At 43.7% G+C, this 27886-nt stretch overlaps 1 protein-coding gene across 3 annotated transcripts in view; it reads right to left on the reverse strand.

Annotated features, from left to right (window-relative positions):
- MASP1 (MBL associated serine protease 1) overlaps positions 1–27886 on the reverse strand; it is a 273190-nt gene that overhangs the window by 76327 nt on the left and 168977 nt on the right. The window lies entirely within an intron of this gene.

A 27886-nucleotide genomic window follows, 5' to 3' on the forward strand; every position in this document is an offset into this window, starting at 1 on the left:
TTACCTCCTCAAAGAGGCTGCTCTTGATTTCACTGATTTTTTTCCAACATATCTGTGTTGGGTATTTTGTGGATTTATTCCCAAATCTTTAGTATTTCCTTTCTTCTGTTTACTTTGAGTTTAATTTTGGTTTGATCTTTAGTGCTATAAATTTCCCCATAAGTTCTGCTTCAGCAGCATCCCACACATAGCTATATGCTGTGTTTTTTGTTTGTTTGTTTTTTTGCAGTACACAGGCCTCTCACTGTTGTGGCCTCTCCTGTTGCGGAGCACAGGCTCCGGACACGCAGGCTCAGCAGCCATGGCTCACGGGCCCAGCCGCTCTGTGGCATGTGGGATCTTCCCAGACCGGGGCACGAACCCGTGTCCCCTGCATTGGCAGGCGGACTCTCAACCACTGCGCCACCAGGGAAGCCCATATATGCTGTGTTTTTGTTTTTACTCATTTAACTTTTTATTTTTTGACTTCTGGTTATTTAAAAATGTGCTATTTGGTTTCCAAATATTTGGTAATTTTCCAGAAATTATTGTTATTGATTTCAAATTTAATTCCATTTTGGTCAGAGAACCTACTTTGTATGACTTGAATCATTTTAAATTTACTGAGCTTTGTTATAAAGCAGAAACTAACACACCATTGTAAAGCAATTATACCCCAATAAAGATGTTAAAAAAAATTTACTGAGATTGGTTTTAGCCCTGAAATATGATCTATCTTGGTAAATATTTCACATGCACTTAAAAGGCATGTATATTCTGCTGTGGTTGGAAGGAGTTGTCTTTAAATGACAGGTTGGCTGATCATGTTATTTAAGTGGTCAGTATAGTTACTGATTTTCTTTCTGCCTGTTCTATCAACTATTTAGGGAGGAATGTTAAAATCTCTAACCATATTGTCAATTTTTCTACTTCTCATTGCAGTTCAGTCAGGTTTTGTTTTATATATTTTGGAGTTCTGTAATTAGATGTGTAAACTTAAGATTGTTATATCCTCTTTGTGAATTAATTCTTTTGTTTACCATTATGATCTTCTTTATCCCTGGTAATATTCTTTGTTCTGAAATCTACTTGTCTGACATTAATATAGCCACTCCAACTTTCCTTTAATTAATGTTAGCATGGTATATCTTTTCCTACCTTTTTCCTTTTAATCTATTTCTATCTTTATATTTAAAATGCATTTCTTGTATGAAGCATATAGTTGGGTCTTGCTTCTTTATTAATCTGAAAACCTCTGCCTTTCAATTTTGTCCAATTTAGACCATTTACATTTAATGTGATTATTATTTGGCTGAGTTTGAGTTTATCACACAGCTCTTTGTATCCTATTTGTCCCATCTGTTCTTTGTTTTCTTTGGGTTTTTTTCCCTTTCAGATTAATTTAGACTAGAATTAGTATATTTGTTTTTATTTCATTTTATCTACTTTGTTGGCTTATTAGCTATAATTCTTTGTTTTGTTATTTTACTGTTGCTTGGGGTTTTAACTTATTACAGTCTACTTTCGAATGACATTATACAACTTAATGTGTATTATAAGAACCTTAAATAATGTACTTCCACTTTCCCCTTCATGTCACTATATGATTGCTGTCATTAATTTTTGTTATACACGTGCCTTGAGCCCCTTGGTACATTGGTATTATTTTATTTAAACAGATAATTATCTGTAAAATAGATATAAATAATTTTTAAAATCTTCTGTATTTACCCAGGTAGTTGCCATTTCTGGTGCTCTCATTTCTTTGTGTATATTCATATTTCCATTTGGTATTATTTTCCTTCTGCCTGAAGGAGTTCCTTTAACATTTCTTTTAGTGTGGGTCTGCTGGTATGAATTCTTTAAAACTACATATCTGGAAAAGTCTTCACCTTGCCTTTGTTTTAAAAAAATATTCTCATGGAAGCAGAAGGGTCTATATTATTTTGAGTGTGACGAAAGGCATAATTAAGATGACAGTTCACATATATCAAGCACTTAGTTTATGCCAGCAACCTTCTGAGTTAAGCATTATTATTATTTGCATTATACAGACCTGGAGGCTGAGGATCAGAAAAATTTAAGTTTTCCAATGTCATACACCCAACAAGTGACAAATGACATTCACATTTCTCTAGAGTCTCTAATGTTAACCACAACATTCTGCTGTCTATCAAGAAAATAGAGGACATATAAGTACACACTCCAGGAAATGCCTCGTCCTTATATTTCTGAGAAAAAAAATTAAGTCACTTGAAAGTCATTCCAGACTCTTTCTGGGACAATGGTCTTAACTGGAAACTCCTGGAGCCCTGTGAAACCATACAACTCCTCAGAGACCTGCTTATAGAGAATATAATCAGCAAAGCTCCACAACACAGCTGGTTGGTCAAGGCCACCCAAAGTCATTCCCAGAGCCTGAGAAATGGCTCTATAAAATTAGCAGCTGGGGGTTGGGGTGGGTGTTGGTTCTAAGGGAGCATTTCCCAGTGGATGGCTATACACACTCATATGAAAAGAGGGCTGCATTGATAGTGCTGGGTAGGGTGTCATGCTCTTTTCTCAAATGTTCTGTGGAAGTAGCATGGACAAAACAAAGAGCACTGGGTCTGCACCCATGCTACCTGGATGGATGGATTTAGCATTAAGAACTTGAGCGTCCTATGTTACTTGCCTGGTCCCGTTTCCTCATCCGTAACAAGAGGACATGAGTGGTCATTCAGCCTACCATTTGGTGCTGTAAAAATGAGAAGGATTATTATTTTTGTTCTTATTTTTATGAATGTTTCAGGATTCTGCACAGGGATACAATGAAAACGTGTTACATCACACACTGAAAAATGAAATATACCAAAAAAGCTGCACCAAGTTAGAATTTGGAACAGAAATTATTTATAAAATAGGCAATGCTACTGGGCATGTTTTGGTCTTCAATTAAATTCTTTTTAAACTCTGGCTCCACAGTGTAATGGTTTTGGAATTAGTAATAATAAAACATTAGTTACACTGGTGAGTAATGGTTTTATTTAAACAGGATGAAATGTTAACCCAGTGGTGCCCAGAACCAAATGTAAGACCTCTAAGTGGCTATCCCGTGAATGTCAGAGGCCAGGGTCATTGCTATTAACCTTTCGGTGGGGGGCTGAGATACACACAGCCCAGCTACCTGCATTTCACCTCATCATTTCACCTCGATGTTTTATCTGTGCCTCAAAATTCTTTTGGGAGCACTCAATATTGACTTTTTTTTTTTTTTTTTTACTGGCAGAGACACTGGGGCTCAGAAAGATTGACTTGGTCAAAGTCTCACCGCCTGTAGGGGGTGCAGAGCCAAAGAGGTCATGACAGTGCAGAGAGCACAGTTTGACTGTGACATGACAGGCGTCGGCTGGGGTGGGTATCTGCATAACTGAGGAACAGTTACTATGTGAGAACGGGGATAATACCTACTTCGTGGAGACTAAAATGTGCTTACTCAGGCCCTGGCACTTACTTAAATATTTAATAAAAGTTGGCTATTCTTCTCCTTCTTCATCTCCCACCTAACTTTCCACTAGAGCACACAGGCGTCTTGACAAATACAGCCACAGGCAAGCTTCTACTTACGCAGTCCCCCAACCACCAGGAACACACCCCCAACAAACCTGTCTGAAATGGACTCCATTCCACTCCCCTTCCAGCTTGTGAGTCCTGGGCTTTGGAGATGTTCCCGCACTGCTCCCTTTCCCTCCCTTTGCCCTGGCAGTCAACACTTCAGCTTGGGCCTGTCCTCACCTGGCTCTGGAGACTTCCCAGGGGTGGGAGGGAGGGGTGCAGGGGTGGGGGCAGTGCTTCATTTCAGGTGGGAAGGGAGAAAAAAGAAGAAAAGCTGGAGAAAAGCTGCCCCCCACCCCTCTCCTGGGGGTGGGGGGCAGCCCCTGCCCTGATCTCCTATCAGACCCCGTCCCATCTGTCAGGCCTGCATCTCCTTCTCCTCCTTGGCTTCAGGCCCTAGGGCCAAGCTCCCTGGCAAGTCTGCCTTTCCTCTGGAACATGGGGCCTCTAGCTCTCCTCTGGGTCTGCAGGGAACCCCTGCTAGCAGCAGTATCACCTGAGAACTTGCTGGAGACCCACATTCTCTGAAGTCTGGCACCAGGCCTACTGAACGGGAACTCCAGGGGCAGGCCCCAGCAATCTGCGTTTTAAGAAGCTCCCCAGGTAATTCTGATGTACCCAAAGTGTGAAAACCACTGTTCTAGGGAAACAACGCAACAGGAAGCTGGGGACCTGAGTATTCAGCTCTGCTTCTTGACAAGCACAGTGAGAGCCCCCCAAGTTGTGCTTAAAGGCTATGTGTTAGTTCCAGGCACAGATGGGGGGCAGGGGGAGGGGGATGAGGGGGGGGAGGGGGAGGGGGAGGGGGGTGGGTACAGGGAGATGGCTGGACAGAGGAATGCAGACGGAGTGGGGAGTGGGAGATGGACAGGGAGGGGTTTGTGGAGGTGGATGGGGGAAGGGGGAGGAGCTCAGAGACTGAGCTCTGTTCTGTGGGAAAGGAAGGCGCAAGGGGTAGAAATCCTACACTTATTGAGTACTTCCTACTAAGCAGGTACCTGGCATCCACTGTTTCCTTTCACTTTTAATTTAAATTTTTTTTAAAAAAGTAAATGTTATTTATCCCTGCATTACGGATGGAGACTCTGAGAGGTTGGGCTGGGAAAGGGTAAAGAGAATAGGGTGAGAGTGATACCAATACAGGACCATAAATGTACGACCATAGATAGGATAGGATATTATCGTCTTGTGGAACACCTGCACTGTACAGATGGGGAAACTGAGGGCCAGGGAGGAGAAAGGACTTGCCCAGGATCACACAGAAAGTCAGTGTCTACTAATTCCTAACCCCGTGCTCTGTCCCCAACCCTTTAAAATGCAAGAAAATCAAAAGCATTTTCTTGCATTTTAAAGCTTGTTTTCAAACTGTTTATTTTGAATTAATTTCAGATTTACAGAAAAGTTGGAAGAAAGTATAGATATCCTTAAGTCCCTCACTGCTTTTCCCCTAAAGGTAACATCTTACATATGTGTAGTATAGTAATCAAAAAGTTTTGGGGGAGTTAATTACACTTTTTACTTTGAAGTAATTGTATATTTACATTCAGTTATAGGAAATAATACAGACCATCCTGTGCATCCTTTATGGAGTTTCCCCCAATGGAAACATTTTGTCCAGAACTTTTATGCTTGTATGTTTTTGTTTTACCCTTCAGATTCATCCTCCTCACTCAGAAGAAAGTTCTCAGATCTCTTCTGAAGAGACAGAAAAGACAGGATATAAAAATAAAAATGGAAAGGGTTTTCTCAGCAGGAAGGATGGGCATCTGCTTTTCCTGGACCCACTATTTCTTCTCCAGGGACCGCCCAGGCCTTCCAACAAAAACCTCTGGGTCTAAGCTTCTGCAGGTGCCATCCAAAGATACCTGCGCCGGCAGCAGGGGAGCATTGGCAGTGTTCCAAGAACTTAAAACCTCGTGAGACCTTGCGCTTGGGAGGAATCTTGGAAATCAGCCACCCAATTCTTCATTTGATGCTTGAGTCTCTATCAACCTCTGCTGGGAACTCACCCCTATTCAAAAGCTTTGATAACTTGGAGTGCTAGAAAGTCCTTTCACTGGACTTGAGAGCAGGACTGTGATTTCTTGTTTGCTGTGATATTCCTACTCCTCCCACCCGCCCCCCACAACAGTGCTCAATAAATACTAGTTGAATGGATGGATGAACGAATGAACTAATGAGCAGATCTTCTGCCCAGTTTGTGTGGTTGCTGTGAAGGAGGGCGTCAGGGTCTGCCTGGGATGCTGTCAGCGTGACTCAGCACAGCTGGTGCCTTGCTGAGGGCAGATGTCCTTGGAACTTGAGGTGGATGGGAGAGTTCCCGGCCTAGAGGTCCCTGGGGTGGGGAGACGAGTCTTTCCAGTGTTCCGAGTGCCAGGGCCGGGTAGCAGCCTTACTCCATGGCCATGACTTATTACATTCCCGGGTAAATCGAAATACAATCCGTATGTTCTGGGGTTATTTACACGATTCTCATCAAGATGCCGCCGTTGCGTAAGAGCCATTTGACATCGATGGCACGGCTTTCTTCCATTCTGAGAAGAGTCCCTGAAGAAAAGCCAATTCCACTGTCCCCGGAAAGGGAGGGGCAGGAGCACAGGGAACAGTCATCTGGGGCAGCCCTGCTGGCAACGCAGTGCCTGGGGAGACTGTTTTCAGTGAGTCTCATAGGGGAGGCTGAGGAAAGAGCGAGACTCCTGCCAAGCTGCATGCCCACGAGGGCTCTGCCAGCTGCTGCCAGCACGACTTCAGTGGAGGGCGGGGTGGAAATGGCTTAAGGAGTTGCCAAAGAACAGGGAGGAAGAGCTGGTGCATCGGGAAGATGGGGGCTTCCAGGAAGGACACCTGGGTTGCATTCTGGTGTAACTTTGGGTAAATTACTTCCTTCCCACCGCCCCTGGGCCTCAGTTTCCCCTTCTGTGAAGTGTGAGGCTGCACTCATGCTGCACCATCCTTATGCATCCCGATAGACTATTCTAGGGTCCCTTTTTTATATCTTATTGTGAATATTATCCGGCAATGCCTAGATAAATATTTTTCAAGAAAATATCTTTACCGCAATCCTTAGTAAGAAATACATTTTACACAGTAATCTAGTGTGTGTGTGTGTGTGTGTGTGTATGTATGTATGTATATATATAAATATATAAAACTGAAACAAAGTTTTCACAAATCAATGCTTTCCCTTCCTACAAGGACAGACATGTAGATTAATGGACCAGCAGAAAGAGTCCAGAAATAAAGCTACGCACTTATGGTCAAGTGATTTCCAACCAAGGTGCCAAGGCAATTCAGTGAGGAAAGAGAGCCTTTTTAGGTGGTGGCACAACTGGATATCCATATGCAAAAATCCACCCAGACATCCATCCGTCCAGACACACATATATACGTGTATATACTTACACCCTTACTTCACGTGATACACAAAAATGAATTAAAAATGGACCTTAGATTGAAATGTAAGAGCTAAAAGTAAGGAGCGAACTATGTGTACTTGTTAACCACAAGGACGATCCTCATGAACATTATGTTAAGTGAAAGAAGACGAACGTGAAAGACTAAATACTTTGTGTTTCCATTTACATGAAATTTCTAGAAAAGGCAAAACATTAGAGACAGAAAGCAGCTCGGAGGTTTATTTGGGCTGTAGGGCTGCTAACAGGCATGGGGGAACTTTGTGAAGTGACAGCAGTGTTCTGAAACTGTGGTGATGGTTACACAGCCCTATAAATTAGCTAAAAATCATCAAATTGTACACTTACAATGGATGAACTTTATAATATGTAAATTATAACTCAAAGAGACACACTAATAAAATTAAACCTGAAGGATAAAGATGGCACATGATTTGTTTGTGATGTGTTCTTTGGGTGTGATGAGTTAGTTCCAAACCACCTCTTACTGTCTTATTTGTCTCTCTTCATAACATCCACAGAATCATTGCACATAGACATACTACTCATAACTACAGCCATTTGAAAAGATTAGAAAGAATAGATATACAGTGATTAGATTTATACTGAAAACTAAACTTTTTTAAGAAAAGGAGTTTATAAATCTAAGCAAGTCTTCCAACATTATGCGACACCAACAAATGCTATTAGACCATAATTAGCCATACTTTCAGGCATGTAGTTTGTCATATTCACCAAAGGCATAACCTGATAGTTCTGAATGATCATGAAGTGCAAGGAAAAACGTTCTGTCTCTCCTTAGTAGCTTAGGATGGGAATCAGACACATCCAAAGACTTCCAAACCTAACTGATCATGAGGATGATTCATGGACAGCTCCACACCTCACCCCCAAGACCTCCGAGGTGGTGAAGTTTTAGGATTCTTCAGTCTTGCAAAGATCTCCCAGGTGGTAAGGGAGGTTTGTGAGTTTCACTTGGTGAAATCAGTGTAATCAGATTTGAGATAGAATACGAAGATTGGTTTCCAATTATAGTTAAAATATCAAGGTTTGCAAATGAACGACTTAAAAATATATATATAAAGCAGAGTATAGATTAAGTTGCCCAAATCTGACCAACTCTGTTTTCTGTTCATACCTAATTTAACTGTCTCATTGAGTTTGTTTTGGGGAACTGGTCTCTCCTTCTGAAAGCACTCTTCCTTTGGTTTTTCAGGCGCTGCTTCTCCCTTCCCTTTCCCGTCCCCCAACTGTTTTCCCTCAAGGACCACTGGGAGGCATCTCATCTCCTTCACTTCCCATCCCCTACATGTTGACCTCCAACCTCTGCTCTCTCCTCCTCTCATTCTCCTCCAGTGGTTTCTCAAGTGTGCCCTTAAGCCATTTGTATCAGAAGCACCCAAAGAGTTTGCTTCTTGCTGAAAGTGCAAATTCCAGGGCCCTAGCCCAGATCTACTGAATCAGAATCTCTGGAGGGCACCTAGGAATCTGCATTCAAGCTGTCTCTCCTAAAATTCTAAAGCACACTGAAGTGTGAGAACAGCAGCTCTACAGACTTCCCCTGGGCCACACTCCTTAATCTAATGTTTCCTGATTCATTCATCCCACTGCTGCCCAGACCCCATCTCATTGTTCTACTCCTTAAAATCTTTTACACAGGCATCTCGTCCCTGGAAACTGAGGCTAAGCTCCCAGATCCTGGCATTAAAGACCTTTGTCACTTGGCCCTTGTGAAGCTCTTGGGTTAGGCTTTTTCTCCCCACAGCTCTCAAATTTCTCTGCACTCCAGGTATACCCTTAACACACCTGCCTGCTTGCACCTCTGGGCCTGGCTGTTCCTGCTGCCCAAGTGGTCTCCACCAAGGTTCTCCTGAATTCACCTTCAAGTCTCAGAAACTGCCTTGAACATTATTCTCCGAAACTACCCTGAGCTTGACAGCCTCACCATGTTCTCTTTTTGCCCTTAGGGTGCCCGTTTGTAAGATTCCTCACTCAGTATTGTCCTGGACGGGCCTCCTACCCACCAGAGCTCTGCACGAAGGGACCCATGTCCATTCTCTTCAGAACCCCAGGAGCATGGGGTTCTGTAGCACAGCAGGAAGACAATGGTCGTGATGACAGGTGCAGCAAGGGTGCTGCTTTCCTGGGTGAGGGGCGACTTCTCTCATCAGTTCACGTGCACTAGGCTCCAGGCTGGGCCTTGTGTTCGGAATGTGAACTGTCTCTGCTCTCAAGGGCCTCTTGTTGAGTGAAGGACACAGAAAAGTTGGTGGGGATAATCTGGGTGCAGAATGCTGTTACAGAGGGAAGTGTGGGGAGCTGGGGGAGCATGGAGGAGAACAGTCAGCCCGGACCTTGGTTCCAGATGAAAAGTTCCTGTCCCAGGAAAAGGGCAAAGTGATAGGGAAGGTTAGACACGGAACAGTGCACAGGATGGGAAAGAGCTCCTGAAGGACAGCGAAGAAGGCTTAAGCCTCAATCTGGGCTCTGCCACTGATAAGCTGTGTGACACATGCTTATACAATTCCTGAGCCCAGACTTCATGTAAGTAAAGGGTGGAGTTTAAACTAAGTTCAGTTCTGAAACCCTTGAAAAGATCAGAGATGGGAACTCGATACAATGTATGTTGTGAAAGGTGCATTAATAGTGTTAGACACCAGATGGCAGGAGAGGATCTATTTTTGCACAAACTTGGGGCTTTACCTCCATCACTGAAACCTCACCTTGGGGGTGGTTCATTAGAATTGGAGCTGATAGACGCCACCAGCTCCAGACCTGGCTTCTATATAAGAGGCTCTTCTGAGACATATGAGCAGCAATTCTTATTAAAAAGAATTCTCCCTCACTTTGGGGGAACTAGTCATTAGTTGTCTTTAAATATGCATATTTGAAAAGCAGCCCCCGTGATGCCTACTGACATACTTCCGAGGCCGTCCCAGCACTGTTATGCTGCAGCTCTGGTTCTGACCCCGTGTGCTGGACACATGGAGGGAGGTGTTTTATTCAGGTCCTAGTGGGACAAGCTGCCCACCCCTCACTCTCTGGGGGTAGGTATTGATCACAGGAAATGGATGGGCTGCCTTGCAAGGTATCTATGCCCTATCCCTGGGGCTTTGACCAAAGCTGGGCAACTGGGGGGCTAAGGAGGTAATTTCTGATCCTCAGTGGCTAGGTTTGGAGCAGAGACCCTTGTGAGGATCTGATGGAAGCCATAGACCCTGTCCTCCAGAACACTCGTAATATACATGTTATTTCAGCAGCTTCTCGGACCTTGTGTCTAGGGACCCTGACTATGGACCACTCAGAGTTCTTCTCAGCCTTAAGAACCTAATGTCATGTATTCACTCTCAGTGGTCAGCTATGCACATTAGCTTTCTAATCTGTGGTAAGACTAAACTCTTGGTTATTTCCCCTAGAGAAGAAGTTGCAGGAGTGATGAATCCCGAGTCTTACCATGGCTAATAACTAAATAGCGGACCATGAAGGATCAGTTAGATATAACTGTAATGCTTTTGGGTCTGGGTTTCCTGTGAGCACTTCAGCCGTGCAAAAGGCTGCATTCTCAAGCTCTGCTCCAGGGGAGGCTGAAGAGCTGCGTATGTTTCCAGCCAGTGCCTGCCTGCTGGAACACACCTTGCCGCACGGGGAGGACATGAAGCTTTTTGCCAGCTATATGTCCACATCTTGGTCCTGAGTTTTCTTTGAATATCTTTCTCTTTGCTAGAAAACCCCTGCTGCCTGCTTTTCTGTGCACTGTACAGCGGCTCCACACACTCATGGCTTTGGGGTTCTTTGCTTCCTGAGGTTAGTGACCCAGAAGCATCAGAGGACAGAATAACTAGCAATGACCTTGGGGTGGGAGTCTCTGTCTGGTCCTGGCTCTGCCATTTATTAACTGTGAGTCTCTGGGCCTCAGATATATAATGTGGATAATGATTCCTGTTCTGGCCTCACAGGGTTCGTTTATTTGACAAATATGCATTAGAGCCTATGTGCCACTCCCTGCTCCAAACACTGTGGATACGATGAATGAGACAGACATGGATTTCCAGTCCAAGCTAGTTTGAAAATCAAATCATAAAACATATCTGAACACCTTGTGTTAACTACAAAGTGCTCTGCTGACATACAATCTTCCTTCTGTTTTTGTTTGAATGGTTTTGCGGCCTATTGTGGCAGGAGACACAGACTCAGGGTTCCAAACATCACAAATATGAGGAAGTTACCTTCAAGCAGAGTTGATGGACCTCAGTCCTGCTCGGTGGGAAATTGCAACCAGGCTGGCCCTGCTCATCCGCATTCCTTTTTTTTTTTTTTTTTTTTTACATCTTTATTGGAGTATAATTGCTTTACAATGGTGTGTTAGTTTCTGCTTTATAACAAAGGGAATCAGTTATACATATACATATGTTCCCATAGCTCTTCCCTCTTGCGTCTCCCTCCCTCCCACCCTCCCTATCCCACCCCTCCAGGCGGTCACAAAGCACTGAGCTGATCTCCCTGTGCCATGCGGCTGCTTCTCACTAGCTATCTATTTTACGTTTGGTAGTGTATATATGTCCATGCCTCTCTCTCACTTTGTCACAGATTACCCTTTCCCCTCCCCATATCCTCAAGTCCATTCTCTAGTAGGTCTGTGTCTTTATTCCTGTCTTACCCCTAGGTTCTTCATGACATTTTTCGTAGTCTTTCTCCTGGAAGATAAGTGGATGGGATTGCAGCTTCCATTATTCAAACAAAATCCAAAGTCCTCCACCGAGCTTTGGGCAGACAAGCGCCATCTTGTGGAGAATGTAGGTGGGACGCTGCTGGCCAGGGCAGCACCCCAGGACACCCCGGAGTCTCATGTCCCTCGTCTGTATGTGTTCTTCCCCACAGTGCCCTAAGCCTCCCAGGCAAACTGATTCCTAAGACAACCAGCTGAAAGTTTCCGTTTGATCTTACTGTTCCATGTGATCCCAAATTTCCAAGTCATATGTTACATACACAAAATAGTTTAATATTAGTAATGGGGAGCTGGGAGACCCTTGATCCTCATTTCCACTCTTTTCCCCTTTCTTCTCCAACGAGGCCCTTTCCTCTGGGTTAGGCTCCATCTGGGAGAAACGCTGTCAGTGGACAGGCTGACACTGTGTAGTGGCAGAAGTCCGACAGCCCAGGGGACTCTGGATGAGAAAATGGGGCTCGTCCTCACCCCAAATGCTAAGGAATGTAGAGTATAGCCCCCCTCTCTCCCCAGTAGCCCTCTCAGTCCTTTGAATATCCACCCCTCTCACTGGGTGGGCTTTAAATCAACACTGATGCTTTCAGACAAGACCTGCATGTTGAGGGTCTGAATTCACTCAGGAAGGGGTGTGAGTGTGTGGACATTGTTAAAGTTGCATTTTTATTAAACAATATGTTAGACTTGAGCTATTCTATTCTGTGCAAATTATTCAGAAAATGAATTTTCCTGGACAGAGTAAAAAAAAAAAAGACTAGGGAAAGGAGGAATTAATTATTAGGAATTCTGAGGACAAAACCTTCTCTCTTGTTTCTAGGAAAAATTGAAGAACATTTGTCTGTCTGCTTTAAAGAAGACATATTTGCAATGTTTGTGTATAAAACAATTTAAGGCAACCCTTCCTCTGCCTGCCCCCCAGCCATATACACCTTCTCAATACCAAGAGTGTCCTGTGGGTCACATGAGGTGCTATGACAGCTCCCATCTCTCCAGGGGCTCAGCCCCAAAACCATGCTGCCTTTGTGACCTCTCTCTTTCTCTCATACCATAGATCCAATCAGTCAGGAAATCCTATGGACTCTACTTTCAAAACATATCCAGAATCCAACCATTTCTTACTTCTCTACTGTGATCTGAGCTCTCAGGAAGATTAGTGCAATAGCCTCCTACTTGCTCTCCCTACTTCCCCTCTACAATCTATTTTAAAAAATTACAGCCAGAGTGGTCCTATAAAACCTAAGTCACATTCAATCGTTTCCCGGCAAACCCTTCCATCGAAAAAAAAATTATAAACCATTTGTGTTCTCTACTGACCATGGGAATTTAAATTATAAATTTATAAATTATAAACTATTTGTGTTCTCTACTGACCATGGGAATGTCTGACGGGCTGGGCAGAATCTATGTGTCCTTTGTTCAGTAGTATTAACTACTACCAGCTCTTGGGTTTGGACCTAATTCTCCTATAGCCTCTTAAAGACTGAAAAATCCTGGAAATGAGGTAGCAGCAGAGATGGGCTGAGATTTCTCTGAGGTTATTAATTTCTGTTTCCCACTAGCTAAATTGGGCCTGAGGTTCTCCTGAGAAGCACAGAGCAGTGATTCTAGCAGAGCCCTGCCAGGGTAGGTCCAAGGGATTCATCCAAGTTTGGCACAAGAGAGAAGTCAGAGGAAAACCAGAAGAGTCCATGCAAAGTCAACTGGAAATAAACGAGCCTTGGATAAGCTTCATTAATGGCAAGTTTTCCCCCCTCACCCAGTGTCTTTCCTTTAAGGGGCACTCTGCCAGACAAGTTCCTAGATCTTCCTGCTGCAAAATCTGATTTCCCATTCAATAATGCGAGGTAATATTGACGATGGCTAATAATTCTTAAGTACATATTTTGCACCAGACACTATTCTAGACCCTTTATATTCATTCTTTCATTTGTTCACTCATTCAACAAATATTTATTGGGCACTTAATAAATCTATAAATAAAACAAAACAGAAAAATAAACCCCTACCTTCCAGAGCTTACATTCTGGTACAGGGAGACAGAAAATATAGGACCATAATGAATAAGTAAATTATATTGTATACTAGGAAGTGATGGGGCAGGGGGAGGGAAAGGGAGCATCTGAGAGCAGGAATCACAATTTTATAGTTGGTCCAGGTAGGTCTCATTGAGGAAGTGACATTTGAGAGGAGAAGGAGATGGTAATGAAGTTATCCGTGTGGTTACCTGGGGCACCAGTGTTCCAGTGCGAAGACCCTGCAGTGAGAGCAACCTGGATGTTCTGGGACCAGCAAGGACCGCTGTGGCTGGAGCAGCCCAGTGATGAGGTCAGAGGCAATGAAGGGACCAGGAGGCCATTGGAAGGGCCCAGCTTTCTCTCTTATCAAGTGGGAAGCCATGGGAGGACTTGACTTAAGGTGAGCTGTGTTTTACAGGACCTGACTGCTGTGTTGAGAATAGAGTGTAGGATGCAAAGGAAGAAGTAGGAAGATCAGTTAGGTGGCAGTTGCAATAATCTTGGTGAAGGATGATGATAGCTTAGGAGAGGGGATGAGAAAGGTTTAGATTCCAGATATGTTTTAAATATTGAGTCAGTAGGACTTCTTGGATCTGTGGCGGGAGAGAAAGTAAGGAGTGAAAAATGAATACAAATGCTCTGGTGACCTAAATGGGAAGGAACTCCAAAAAAAGGGGGATATATGTATACATATAGCTGATTCACTTTGCTGTACAGCAGAAACCAACACAACATTGTAAAGCAATTATACTCCAATAAAAATTTTAAAAAGCAAAAAACAAAAAACGAATACCAGGTTTTGGCCTGAGCACCTGGAAGAATGGAGTTGCCCTCAGCCGAGATGGAGAAGAATGCAGGTGAACAGGCTTTCGGAGGAAGGTCGGGAGTTCAGTTTGGGACATGTTACGTTTGTGGTATTTTTTTGGAGTGGGCAGTTGGCTCCATGAGCCTGGATTTCAGGGGAGTGGCTCAGCTGGAACTATACATTTAAGTGTCTTTGGTACATAGATGGTAATTAAACCTTGAGCTTGGATGAGCTCACTGAGGGGCTGTATGTTGTAGGTAGATAGAGGGGAGGACCAAGGACAGGACCCCGAGTCTGGGAGAAGATGAGGAACCACCCTGGGAGAATGAACAGGAACAGTCAGAAAGGGAGGACAAAGCCAAGAGTGTGTAGTCCCAGAAGTCTAGGGAAGAAGTGCCTTGAGGGGGCAGCAATGATCTGCTGTGTCCAATGTCACTGGTGGCTCAGGTAGGAGGAGGACTGAGTTGGTCAGTGGGCGTAGCAATGTGGAAGCCATTGGTGACCTTGACAAGAACACTTTATGTGGAGTAAAGCGCATGAGAGCCTAGTTTGAGTGTGTTTAAGAAAAGACAAGAGAGGAATCGGAGACAATGAGTATATCAACATAAGAGGTTTTGCTGCAAAGTGTTGCAGAGAGAAGAGTGGTAGAAGGCAGGGAAAGCACGGTCAAGGGAAGTTAAAAACAATTTTTTTTTTTTTTTGAGATGGGACAGATAACAGCCTGTGTGGAGCCGATGAGAATGATACAGTAGAGAGGAAAAAACTAATGCTATAGGAGAAAAATGCTGTTGGACCAATGTCTCAGGGTAGTCTAAACGGGGTAGAATCTAGTCACTTTAGGTGACTGAAGGGTTGGCTTTTGTTGTAGTTTTCTAGAGCTGACAGAACAAAGTACCACAAGCTGAGTGGCAGTGGAAATTAATTTTCTCACAGTCCTGGAGGCTAGAAACCCAAGGTTAAGGTGTCAGCAGGGTTGGTTCCTTCTGAAGTCTATGAAGGAGGATCTGTTTGCAACCTCTCCCCTAGCTTCCAGTGGTTTGCCGGAAATCTGTCATTTCTTGGCTTGTGGGCACATCACCCTGGTCTTACCTTCCTTTTCACTTGGCATTCTTCCTGTGTGTGTCTGTGAACAAATTTCCCCTTCACATAAGGACACCAGCCAGTGGTATTGAATTAGAGGCTCACCCTACTCCAGTATGACCTCATCTTAACTAATTACATCTGCAATGACCTTATTTCTAAATAAGCTCACTGAGGTGCTGAGGGTTAAGATTTCAATATACAGTTTTGGAGGGCACAGTTCAACCATAATAGCTTTCGATAAGAGGTGGAAAATTTATCTTCAGTAACAGAATGGAAGGCAGAACACTGAAAATGCTGGCAGATTTACAGATAGATTTGTAGGAGTCCATGCAAATACCCTTCTGATTGCTTCTACTTTCTCAGTGATGTGAAAAGCAAGGCCATTAGCTGAGAGTGTGGGTAAAGGCAGATTGAGGAGGAGTTTGTTGTGAAGTTGTTTCTAGCAGGGTGGGAGAGTGGGTGGTCTAAGGGGATACAATACAGCATCTGGGTATTCTTAAGGGCACACCTGTGGTCCTTGGTCCTGCATCTAAGGCAGGTCAGTCAGTGGGGTCCTGAATTTTTCTCAAGCTCCAGTCAGCTGCAGAAGGGCAGGCAGAGAGTGTGAGGAGAGTTATGATTCACGAGGGCGTGATATTGCAAAGTGAGTGCAGCACCCAGAGGAGAAGGAGAATCAAGGGAGTTGAGAGTAAATACAAGGAAGTTGTAATGATAGACTGTGGAAATAAAACTGGATAACAGGGAAGGGAGGATCCTATGTGGAGATGTTATGATCACTCTGATTTCACAGATGAAGAAAGTGACGGATAGAGAAGTGAAGTACTTTTGGGGGTTCAGTCAGTGGCAGAATCAGAACCCAAATCTAGGCAGTGCATCTCAGAGCCTGTGTTCTTTGAGACAAGACCAGAAAGGTGGGAGGAAGGAGGCAGGAAGGATGGAGCACCAGTAGTTATGAAACTGTTCTCTCCACTGACCCCATGTGACTGTAAGCAAGGCATTCTCATCCCCTGTGACACAGCATTCCATGATTCCAGTGATTTCCTCCTCTTTGGAGAAGAATCTTTTCTCTTTTGTTCTGACAGATATTCTCTTTCATTTAAAACAGATATCCGTGTCCCTACTAACCTCCATCCTCCCTTCCTTTCCACCCTTAAATATGTACACTGTTTCATTGTTCACAAAATACTTTTGTATTCATTTCACACTTTGTGTTCACTGCTACCCTGCTCTGGCAGGGTAGCATTTCCTTATTTTCAAGATAAGGAAATGAGGCTTCGAATAGTAAAGAGATGAACACAACAGCCAGTTAATAGTAGACCTGGGCCTCAAATCTAAACCTTTAATTTAAAATTCAAATCTCTTTCTATCTCCTAGGATACTTTCTTTAAAAATGATGATTTTTCTGATTTTGAAATAGGGTGAATTTGAGGGCAGGTGTATCCCTGACACTGGAGAAGTTCAGGAACATAGATTAGTACTCTTCTAGGATTCTGTAGAACAAATTCAAGCAATAATTGTGTTGTTAGAGTACGTGCCACTCACATTTTCCACCCTTGACTCGCTGGTAAGTCAAGGAATAAATGCCTATGTTAATAGAAGGAAGGCTAGTTAAATGGTTTAGTTATGGTACACTATTGGTAATATCATGTTAGATATGGTAGGTGAAGCTGTCTTACTTGTTCTTGGGACATTCTTTGTATTTCAACAAAATATTCTTCAAATATTTCAAAATGCTTCTGGAATATTTGCTAAAGCTCCTCAGTGAAGTTTATTCACTCAAACATTCAATCATTCATTCATCAGACTTTTATTAAGCCCTTGTTATGAACCTGGAATTGTGCTAGGTGTTGGATCCTTGTCTTTAGGAAATTCATAATCCATCAGGTGATACAGACCTATAGACACATAAATCCTATAAATGCTGTAGGGAGAAATGAACTAACTGCTAAGGAGCACAGAGCTGAGACTGACCAATTGCCTGGGCAGAGGAAGGAGGACTTCAAGTTGGAGGTGATATTGAAGCTTCTTAGAGGAGTTTTCCAGGCGGTGCAGGGGAAAAACTGCACAGTCCCGCAGCTCTCTCAATTCCTCTCCCCCAGACTGGTTTTAGCATGACCTCTACACCTGTACTAACAAAACACATGCCACACTAATAGTTTAAGACAAGTGAAGAGCCAAATGATTTCTTCAGCTCCTCGAGGTCATGGAATTCAAGAGGAAGACATTGCTGTGACCAAAGAGATTATGGGCAGGAAAGAGGGCATGGGCAGGCAGAACTGAGGGTTCTTGTATGGGACAGTAACTCTACCCAGGCTTGTAGTCAGTCGTGTGTTCCTCTAACCAGTAGAACAAAGCACAGTCTTCCTGTCTCAGAGAGAAGGACAGAGGATGGTATGGAGGACACTTGGTCAATGACCTGTTGACAGGTCAGATTGTTGGCTGACCACTTCTCCTCTGTGGGCCACAGTTCATAAATTATGGAGCTGATAGTGCTAACTGTGATGGGCTTATGGATAAAAGTTTTTTCTTTAAATTATTTTACTTTTTCTGTATTTTCTATATTTTCTGCAATGAGAATGTTTTAATTAATCTTTAAAAATGAGGAGATTGAAGTAAATGGCTTCTGAGACCAATTCCAACTCAAAATCGGATTTTAAAGGAAGAGTAGAGATAGAGAAAATAAGCAAATAGTATTGACTTTTGGTGGCAGTAATACATTATGTTGATGAGGCTTCTTTATAGTAGCTCTCATTTATTGAGTGCCAAGTCTTATGTAAAATACTTTATGTACATATTTAAATATATATGTAGAAATATTTAGTACATATGTCTAACTATCTATATAGACATAGCACATACCTTATATAGATATTCAGATAGATATCTGTATCTATCTATATACCTAGATAGATATCTATATAGAGATATAGATATATTCCTAGAATAAGGAGAAGAAATACATTGAAGTGTTTGGGGTCCTTTTGACTTGGAGTTAAGTTCTGGCTGGGTCTATATATTCCTCATCTGTCTCTGAGCCCAGTTCTAATAAAATTAAAAGGGAGACACACTTCCTCTTTATATGAGCATCAGCTGTATACTTCCCCAGGTCCTGATGGTCTCAAGACCCACTGCTAGTGCTATCCATCCCCACTTCCTCCCTTCAGTGAGCCAACAGCAAGCTGCATGGGTGAGTGCCCTTAGATCAGGATGGAGCCTCTGAGTGCTGGGGCTGCAAAGAAGGGCAGTACCTGCGACAACCAGAAGCAATTGGGAGCTCCCACATCCAGAAGTCTGGCCACAGGCACAACTCATTGCCTACAGCACATCCCACCCCTCCACCACAGGGCTAGAGTCAGATTTTGGTAAAGAAAATGCATCCTCAGGTGGCATTAAAGGCAAACTCTAATAAAAGTTGAGCACATTACTAAGAACTGCTGAAGATTTAAGGATAACAAACATCATATAAGAAGGGAATAAAACTCAACAAACAGAAAAATTAGCTCCCTGGGAAACAGAAAGTGGAATAGATAAAAATGGGGAAAAATGTAATTAATATTTACATTTATGAAACAAGAACAAGATGTTATGAAAAAGTACCAATTCGAGATTTCAGAAATGATAAAATATGCTTGTTGGAAAGAAAAAGTAAATCAATGAGTGCAGAGCACATTGGACATAGCTGAAGAGAAAATGAGTGTGTTGTAAGCTGGAGCTGAGCAATTCCACCAGTTTTTAGAACAGAAGGACTCAGAGCCAAAACATTCAGAGAAAGTTAAGACATGTGGAAGACAGAGTCAAAAGTCCAATATCTATTTATTGAATATGAGTTGAAGATGGAGAGAACAGACAAAACAAAGAGAGAAAATCAAAAATATAGTAGAGGGCTTTCCTGGTGGCGCAGTGGTTGAGAGTCCGCCTGCCGATGCAGGCGACACAGGTTCGTGCCCCGGTCCGGGAAGATCCCACATGCCGTGGAGCAGCTGGGCCCGTGAGCCATGGCCATTGAGCCTGCGCGTCCGGAGCCTGTGCTCCTCAACGGGAGAGGTTACAACAGTGAGAGGCCCACATACCGCAAAAAAAAAAAAAAAAAAAAAAAAAAAAAAAATATATATATATATATATATATATATATATATATATATATATATATATTTGAAAAAAATACCCCAGTCCTGGAGAAAGATGTTTTTAGATTCAAAAAAGGATATCTTGCTTCTGAGTAAACGAAACAAAACAAAAATTCAAACTTAGGCACATCCTAGTGAAATTTTGGGCAACGAACAGGAAAACAATCTAAAAGCTTCAGAAAAAAATTACCTACAAAGAAGGAAGAATCAGATAAACAACAAGTTTCTGATGACCAATAGTGGCTACAAGAGATAATGGAATAATATCTTCAATATTAGGAGAGGAAATAATTTTGAGCCTAGAATTCTTTAACAACCCAAATAAACATTAAAATGTAAGGTCAAAATAAAAGGATTTTAGAATACAAAGTCTGTACAACAACTCTTATTGTAAGAATTTCTGAAAGCTATAGTCCAGCAAAATGAAAAATGAATACAAGAGAAAATTATTTCAGAGAGACAATTTTTAATTAAATCTTAATAATTGTTGACTATAAAAAATAAATCAATATTATGCTAGATCCCAAATGCAAAATGATTCCTACGTATGATGTGGCGAAGAGGAGGTTACCATTTTTATCATTATAAATAGGGGAAAATATAGACATGGTTTAGTTTTAGATCATAGAAAAATATATGTATTGTGTTGTTTGGACTGCAGCAATAAGTGGATTGCTTTCAGAGTTTGAAAGGAAAATCAGCAAGATATGTATAAAAGAAAAATAAGAATCCTTCATCAAAATGAGAATAGCATTCTTAGCTAACACGTCAATTACTGAATCACTCATTTCCTTCTAATACTTATTGGTTGACTGTTTAAAGGTAAGAATGGAGCTGTGAGTCTCACGCTTTGCTGCACATTAGAATTACCTGGGTAGGGTTGATAACTCTCAACACCCAGGCCCCATTCCACATTAATTAAGTCAGTATTGCTGGGCGTGGGACCCAGGCATAAATATTTTTAAAACTTTCCAGGTTATTCCAATGTGCTGCTGAGTGGGCTAACCAGGGAATAGAGGAGGGTACTGTTAGGGAAAAGGTCACACTTCAGGTGGGATTAGATGGCAGAGTGACTCTGGGCGGGTCCTTGCACCCTCAGACATTCTCTGAGCTGTAAGAGTTGGTATGCAGGAGCTCTATGGGCCCTCCAGAGCTGAGGAACTCTTGATTCTATAAGACCAGTCTCAGAAAGAAGAGAATGTGTTTCCTCCCTTTTAAAATGTACCACATGGGACCAGTATGAGTACAGGGCTCACCCCCACCTGGTCCTCAGAGCTGGCACCACATTGTTGCTCCATTTGCACTGTTGTGGCCAAACATGACCCCTTCTCATTAGGAGCTTGCACACAGCTATAGGCAAAAAAACCTATCAAGGCCTTCTCGGACTATGATAACGGTTAGTGCCCTTGCTGAGAAGTGCTGCTGGACCCAGTGCCAAGCCTTGCCCAGCCTGAAATACCTTCTCTCTCCTCCCTGCCTGTTCAGGACACACCCGGTTTCTCTAGGAAGACATGACTTCCTTCTCTCAACTCCTGGTAAACACTATCTTGGCTCCTAAGTAGATGTCAACCTCCTATTTGGTATTTCTTTTTAAAATCCTCCAAATGCTTGTTTGAGCCTAAGTCTGATGCAATGAAGAGGCATTTAAGCCTGCAGTGCCTCAATGAATTCTCACCATAACCCACCAATGTGTAGGTCAGTCTCCTGAATCTCTTTCCCCCTTTGACATGATGAAATCCAAATGCCTTTGCGTGGCATTCACACTCTTCACAACCTAGTACTCATCAACCTCACGGAACATCATTTTCTCTGCCTTCCAGTTAAGTCCATTCTCCAGCAGTCTCACCAAGGTTCCACACCATCCCTGCTGTGAGAACATGCTACTCACATGAGTGCTCCATTAATGTTCTCTGTGAAGTGTTCCTGGACTCCCCATTCAGAGCTGAGTTCACCTGTCTCTGTGCTCTTATGCCATTGTATTTCTCCCTCTGTGACAGCAGTCATCACTGTGTATTATAATTACAATTCTAATGTGTAGTTTTTCTTGATAGACCAGAAGGAACTAGAAAACAGCGTACTGGTCTCTGTCTTCACCCATGGCTAGCACAGTACCTTATGATTAATAAATATTTATCAGATGAATGAATCAATAAATGAAATGATTTAAGACCCTAACTGACCTGGCCAAAAAGAAAAAAAAAAAAAAAAAAAAGCTCTTCAGCTTGGCTAGAAATTCTAGAAATCAGAATTAACATGAAAATTTGTTAAAAATGCTAATTCCTAAGCTTCAGTCCAAAATGATTTTGATTTAGTAGGACCAGGGTGAGACCTGGCAATCTGTATTGTCAAAAGGCCTGTCCTCCCCCACCCAGCACTGAGTCTGATTTGTAAGATCTGGGGACTTGCCATGGCTTTGGGAATTCTTCCTTGGGAAATGATGTACTTTTGCCACTGTCCCAGTGCTCAGGGGCCAGAACAACACAGCTGGTTATCAGTCTGGCTCTTCTCTTTCCAAGAGGGCCGATGAGGCCAGTTGCCCCTCCAGTATGCTGACCCCACATAACGAAGAGTCTTTACAGCTTAAAAACAAACAACCCGGGGCTTCCCTGGTGGCGCAGTGGTTGAGAGTCTGCCTGCCGGTGCAGGGGACACGGGTTCGTGCCCCGGTCCGGGAAGATCCCACACGTCGTGGAGCGGCTGGACCCGTGAGCCATGGCCGCTGAGCCTGCATGTCTGGAGCCTGTGCTCCACAACGGGAGAGGCCACAACAGTGAGAGGCCCGCATACCGCAAAAAAAAAAAAAAAAAAAACCCAATCCAAAAATGGGCAGAAGACCTAAATAGACATTCCTCCAAAGAAGATATACAGATTGCCAACAAACACATGAAAGAATGCTCAACATCACTAACTATTAGAGAAATGCAAATCAAAACCACAATGAGGTATCACCTCACACCAGTGAGAATGGCCATCATCAAGAAATCTACAAACAATAAATGTTGGAGAGGGTCTGGAGAAAAGGGAACCCTCTTGCACTGTTGGTGGGAATGTAAATTGATACAGCCACTATGGAGAACAGTATGGAGGTTCCTTAAAAAACTAAAAATAGAACTATCATATGACCCAGCAATCCCACTACTGGGCATATACCCAGAGAAAACCATAATTCAAAAAGAGACATGAAAAAAAAAAAAAAGAGACAGGTACCACAATGTTCATTGCAGCTCTATTTACAATAGCCAGGACATGGAAGCAACCTAAGTGTCCATCGACAGATGAATGGATAAAGAAGATGTGGCACATATATACAATGGAAGATTACTCAGTCATAAAAATAAACAAGTTCTTTGTAGTGAGGTGGATGGACCTAGAGTCTATCATACAGAGTGAAGTAAGTCAGAAAGAGAAAAACAAATACCTTGCACTAACACATATATATGGAATCTAACAAAAGTGGTTCTGATGAACCTAGGGGCAGGACAGGAATAAAGACTCAGATGTAGAGAATAGACTTGAGGACATGGGGAGGGGGAACGGTAATCTGGGATGAAGTGAGACAGTAGAATTGACATATATACACTACCAAATGTAAAACAGATAGCAAGTGGGAAGCAGTTGCATAGCACAGGGAGATCAGCTCGGTACTTTGTGACCACCTAGAGGGGTGGGATAGGGAGGGTGGGAGAGAGGCTCAAGAGGGAGGAGATATGGGGATATATGTATACATATAGCTGATTCATTTTGTTATACAGCAGAAACTAACACAACATTGTAAAGCAATTATACTCCAATAAAGATGTATTAAAAAAAAAACACACACGGGCTTCCCTGGTGGCGCGGTGGTTGAGCGTCCACCTACTGATGCAGAGGACACGGGTTCCTGCCCCAGTCCGGGAGGATCCCACATGCAGCGGAGCGGCTGGGCCCGTGAGCCATGGCCGCTGAGCCTGCGCGCCGGAGCCTGTACTCCGCAACAGGAGAGGCCACAACAGTGAGAGGCCTGCGTACCGCAGAAACAAACAAACAAACAAAAAAACCCCCACAACTTTCTGAGAGCTGTGTCCTGAATAAGACAGGGCTGTGCCCATGCAATTGTGCCTGGTCATGGAGCCCAACCTGACAGAAGATTTGTATTTTGGCTAACTTCTAAATCTGAGAGGATGTGAGAAAAATAGAGCAACATTCTGCTACTGGGGTCCTGTCATCTGTTACTTTCTGATGTGATGGACAACCCTAGTACAAGCAGTCTTCTTTTCAGCCTCTGTCTTCCTCTAAATGAATATTGATGCTGTGTTTACCTTTAATTAATATTCATTGCGATAAAGGAATTACACTCATTCACTTTTAATTATACCCCTCTTGCATAAACAAGCTTTTAATAACAGATTTTCCAGGGTAGAGAAAAACAAGCTCTCTGCCCGCAGCCTTGTTTGATGCCAGGAAAGCTGCCTCTGCAATTGATAAAGGGAATTTCAGTTTGTTACTTGGTACAGTGGGAGGAGCCGTGGTGGAAAGTTAGGTCTTCGGAGTTCTAGCTCCATCCAGCTATGCCATAGCTACTGTGTGTTCTTGGGCCAATTCCTTGCCCTCCTGTGCTTCACCTTCGTATCTGGAAAATGGTGATGGAACCCAACCAATCATTCTCATCCATGGCTGCACACAGGGAAAACCTGGGGGATTACTCAACAATACCAAAGCCCAGGCTGCATTCCAGATGAATTAAAACAAAGTATCTATGGGTTGGGTGTAGGTGCAGGTATTTTTATAAAGATCCTCAGGCGGGATTCTTTTGATGTTGGGAATTATGGGTATCATTCTCACCAGACTTCTAGGTGTTTGTGGCTCCTGCCAGGGTGGCAGGTTGCACAGGGCCCAGAAGGAAGGCCAGCACGGACCCCAAGAACCAGGTCAGCCATGCCCTGGTGCTCCCCTGTGCTGGGTGGGTGCTCACATCCTGGGATTGGCTCAGTGGTATTCTCTAGGAGCAGGGAGGAGGGATAATGTTCACTGAGCACCTGCTCTGTGACAAGGCACATCCAATGTCTCATCTGTCAGTCATGAGACACGTCCCCTGTCTTCTCTGTGCCAGGTACTGGGGGTTTAATGTTGGTGAGTAAGGCAGTTTCTGCCCTCACAGACCTTATGACCTAGTAGGGGAGAAAGACTTCAAAGTGTGTAATTAACAATTACATGAGTTTAAGGAGTTGAAAGGAAAAGTACAGGTTGCATCAGAGCACGTAACAGTGGTGGGGCAGTGTTGTTAAGAGAGACCTGCGTTATGAAGCAACGTCTAAGGTCTGAGGCCTGAGGATAGTAGGACTTAGTTCAGTTCATAGATGGCGAGCAGCATTTGAGTAAGAGATAGTGCTTCTACAAGGCAGATGCTGACACTGCTCTTGTACAGATGAGAAACCCAGTCCCAGAGAGACCAGGTCCAACGCAACCTCCCTGGTTCTGACTTTTCAGCTGGGAGGGATATCAGAAATCACTGAAATCACATGGTGGGACAGAGCTCATTAAAATGACCACAGCTGCAGCTGGACAGAGCAGAAATCAGGTTGAAATAGGAAAGGAATGAAGCCATAGGCCTAAGGCACACTAAAGGCAGAAAGTGCCACCTGCCTGGTCAGGCAACAGGCCACACGCACGCAGTCCTGGGAAGGAGGCCACATCACAGGGTCCAACACGGATCTTGGATGGCAGTGGGCTTCTCTGTGAGGCAGATGGAGACTGGTGTGGCATGACCACAGGAGGGGTCCAACAGCAGGGGATATTCTGATGCTCCTAGAAGGTGGTCCAGAGCAAGGCAATCTTTCAGCCAATAGCAGGCCTCTTCCCGTTAGTCTGGAGTTGGGGGATGGGACCCCAGATGCTGAGAAAAGCAAAACAATGCTCTGCCAGTCATTGCTGGACAAGCCCAGCAGTGCAGCTCCCTCAGGGAACGAGGTGAGACCACATCTCGGCAGCTGGCTTGGGCTCAGGGTTGAGACTAAATCAGGAGGTCAGAGACAGTTCAGCACCAGGGGCTTGATGCCGAGATCCAGAGCTTGAGGACAGGATCAGTGCTGGAGGCTGTGGGGAGGCTTATCCCAAGGGCAAGGATCAAGTCGTTCCAGGTGTGGGGGGAGCAGGTAGGCAGAGGTGGGAGGCAGGTGGCACCTGACCATCCATTCCAGTGGTTCTCGGTGAGCATCTAATGTCCACTGAGAATCTGCTTCAACATAACAGGGTGGGATGTGGGTACCTGAACTTTTAAGAAGCTCTACAGGCAATTCTAGTGTACATTTCTGGTTAAAAATCACTGAGCTAGACCAATCCCTTCAGTTTTCAGATGAAGAACCTGAGCCCTAGAGAGAAGTGACTTGCCCAATGTCCTACAGCACACTAGCAGAAATAGGACTAAAACCTTGGTTTCTTCACTCCCAGTCCACCGCCTATACATTCAAGTTAGCAGTTAACATCAGCAACAGTAGCAACAGCTCTGGAGATGCATACGCCCCTGCCTCTGATATCATCCGATGTTCTCAGTTAGGGAACATTGCTTATTTATGCCCCATAAGCAAACCAAGACTGCGAAGTGAAACCATTTGCTTGCTCAAGCCCATATAGCTGGGCTGGGACTCTTTCCTAGTCCTGAGATCTTTCTCTGGCTTCAAGCACCACATTACAAAGCTGGAGTTTAGGCTTTGCTCCCAGGAGGCAAGACCTGACCTTTTTCAACCTGGACGGTCTAATGGCCTCTAATCCATTTCCTGTGCGTGTGGCCAGCAAGCCCCTAATGGAGTGTAGCTATAAGGCTAAAGGGGAGCCTGGTAGTTAGAGGCCTAGAGGCATAAGTGACATTTGGACAACTGGCCAGCTGGCTACAGTGCATTTGGCACCCCAAGGGTCCCAGAAACCAGAGCCAAAGTGCCAAGCATATCAAACTCATGTCACCAAGGTCTGCGCTCAGCTGCTCCCTTAGCATTTGCAAAATGTCCTGCCCACACTCTTCCCCTCGCATCCTCCCTTGGCCATTTGCAGGAGCAGATGAGTTGAGGTTACATGCAGCTGATCCCAGACCTGCCGGCTAATTATCTTGGCCTGTAATTAGTGTTTCCTATTCCTCACTCCTTGCCAACTCCTGCAGTTAATGTATCGTTTCTCTCTCTGCAGAGACTCCTTTGGGAGGGTTCTGAGGCCCTGGAATGAACATTTCTGGTAATGGCAGGATTTTGGAGATGTTCCATCTGCTGCCTGTCCCACCACCCCTTGGCATCATCTCTGCTCCCTCCCACCTCAAAGTCTACATCCACCACCAAGTCTTTAGTTCTCTCCTGAACACTTCTTGAACGTGTCGTTGCTTTTCCATCTTTGTGGCTCTGATTTGATCAGACCTCATCATCCTTCATTTGGACTCCTACAGTATTTTCTTAATGGGCCTTTCCTGTCCTGGTCCTGCAAATGTCTCCTCTGCAATATACGAAGAATAATCTTTCTAAATTGCCAATCAGGCTGTATGACTCTCCTACCTAAAAGCCCAACCTTTTTAGTTTGGCACATAATGTCCTGGGCAGTGTGGTCTGCCTAATTTTCAACTCCCTCTTTCACATGGTTTTTACATGGTTTTAAATTCAGAACTGCTGTAATTTTCTCCTCTCCTCCCTCCCTTACACGTCCCAATACGTATGTACATGTGTGTGTGCACGCACACACACATGCACACACACGCACTCCATCCATCCATGCTGCTCCATGAGCAGGAGGACAGAAGACAGGGCAGGAAAGGGATCTGACTGACTTGGGCAAGCACCCTAAGAACAACCATTAGGAAAGTGAGAAGGGACTCATTCTCTGTGACTTTGGAAGATGGGACTAGAAACTATTAAGTTCATTTTAATACTCAGAATAGATATTTAACTGATAGGGACAGAGTAAAGGGACAAAATACGTGATTAAATAGTTAATCTCACTAGGGGACTGTAAATAGAGAAAATAAGTATGGGAGACCCCTGTAAGTTAATCATCACTCAAGAAAGTACGCTTTTGTAGCAAGAAAACCATGCAACAAAAGCATGAGACATGCTCCTCAAACAATAAAACAATGGTGGAATGAGGTCCACATCCTGCCCAGTGAGGTCCGTAAGTTATCGATTCCTAGGACATGC

Source organism: Stenella coeruleoalba (assembly GCF_951394435.1).
Source record: "Stenella coeruleoalba genome assembly, chromosome: 5".
Taxonomy (NCBI): domain Eukaryota; kingdom Metazoa; phylum Chordata; class Mammalia; order Artiodactyla; family Delphinidae; genus Stenella; species Stenella coeruleoalba.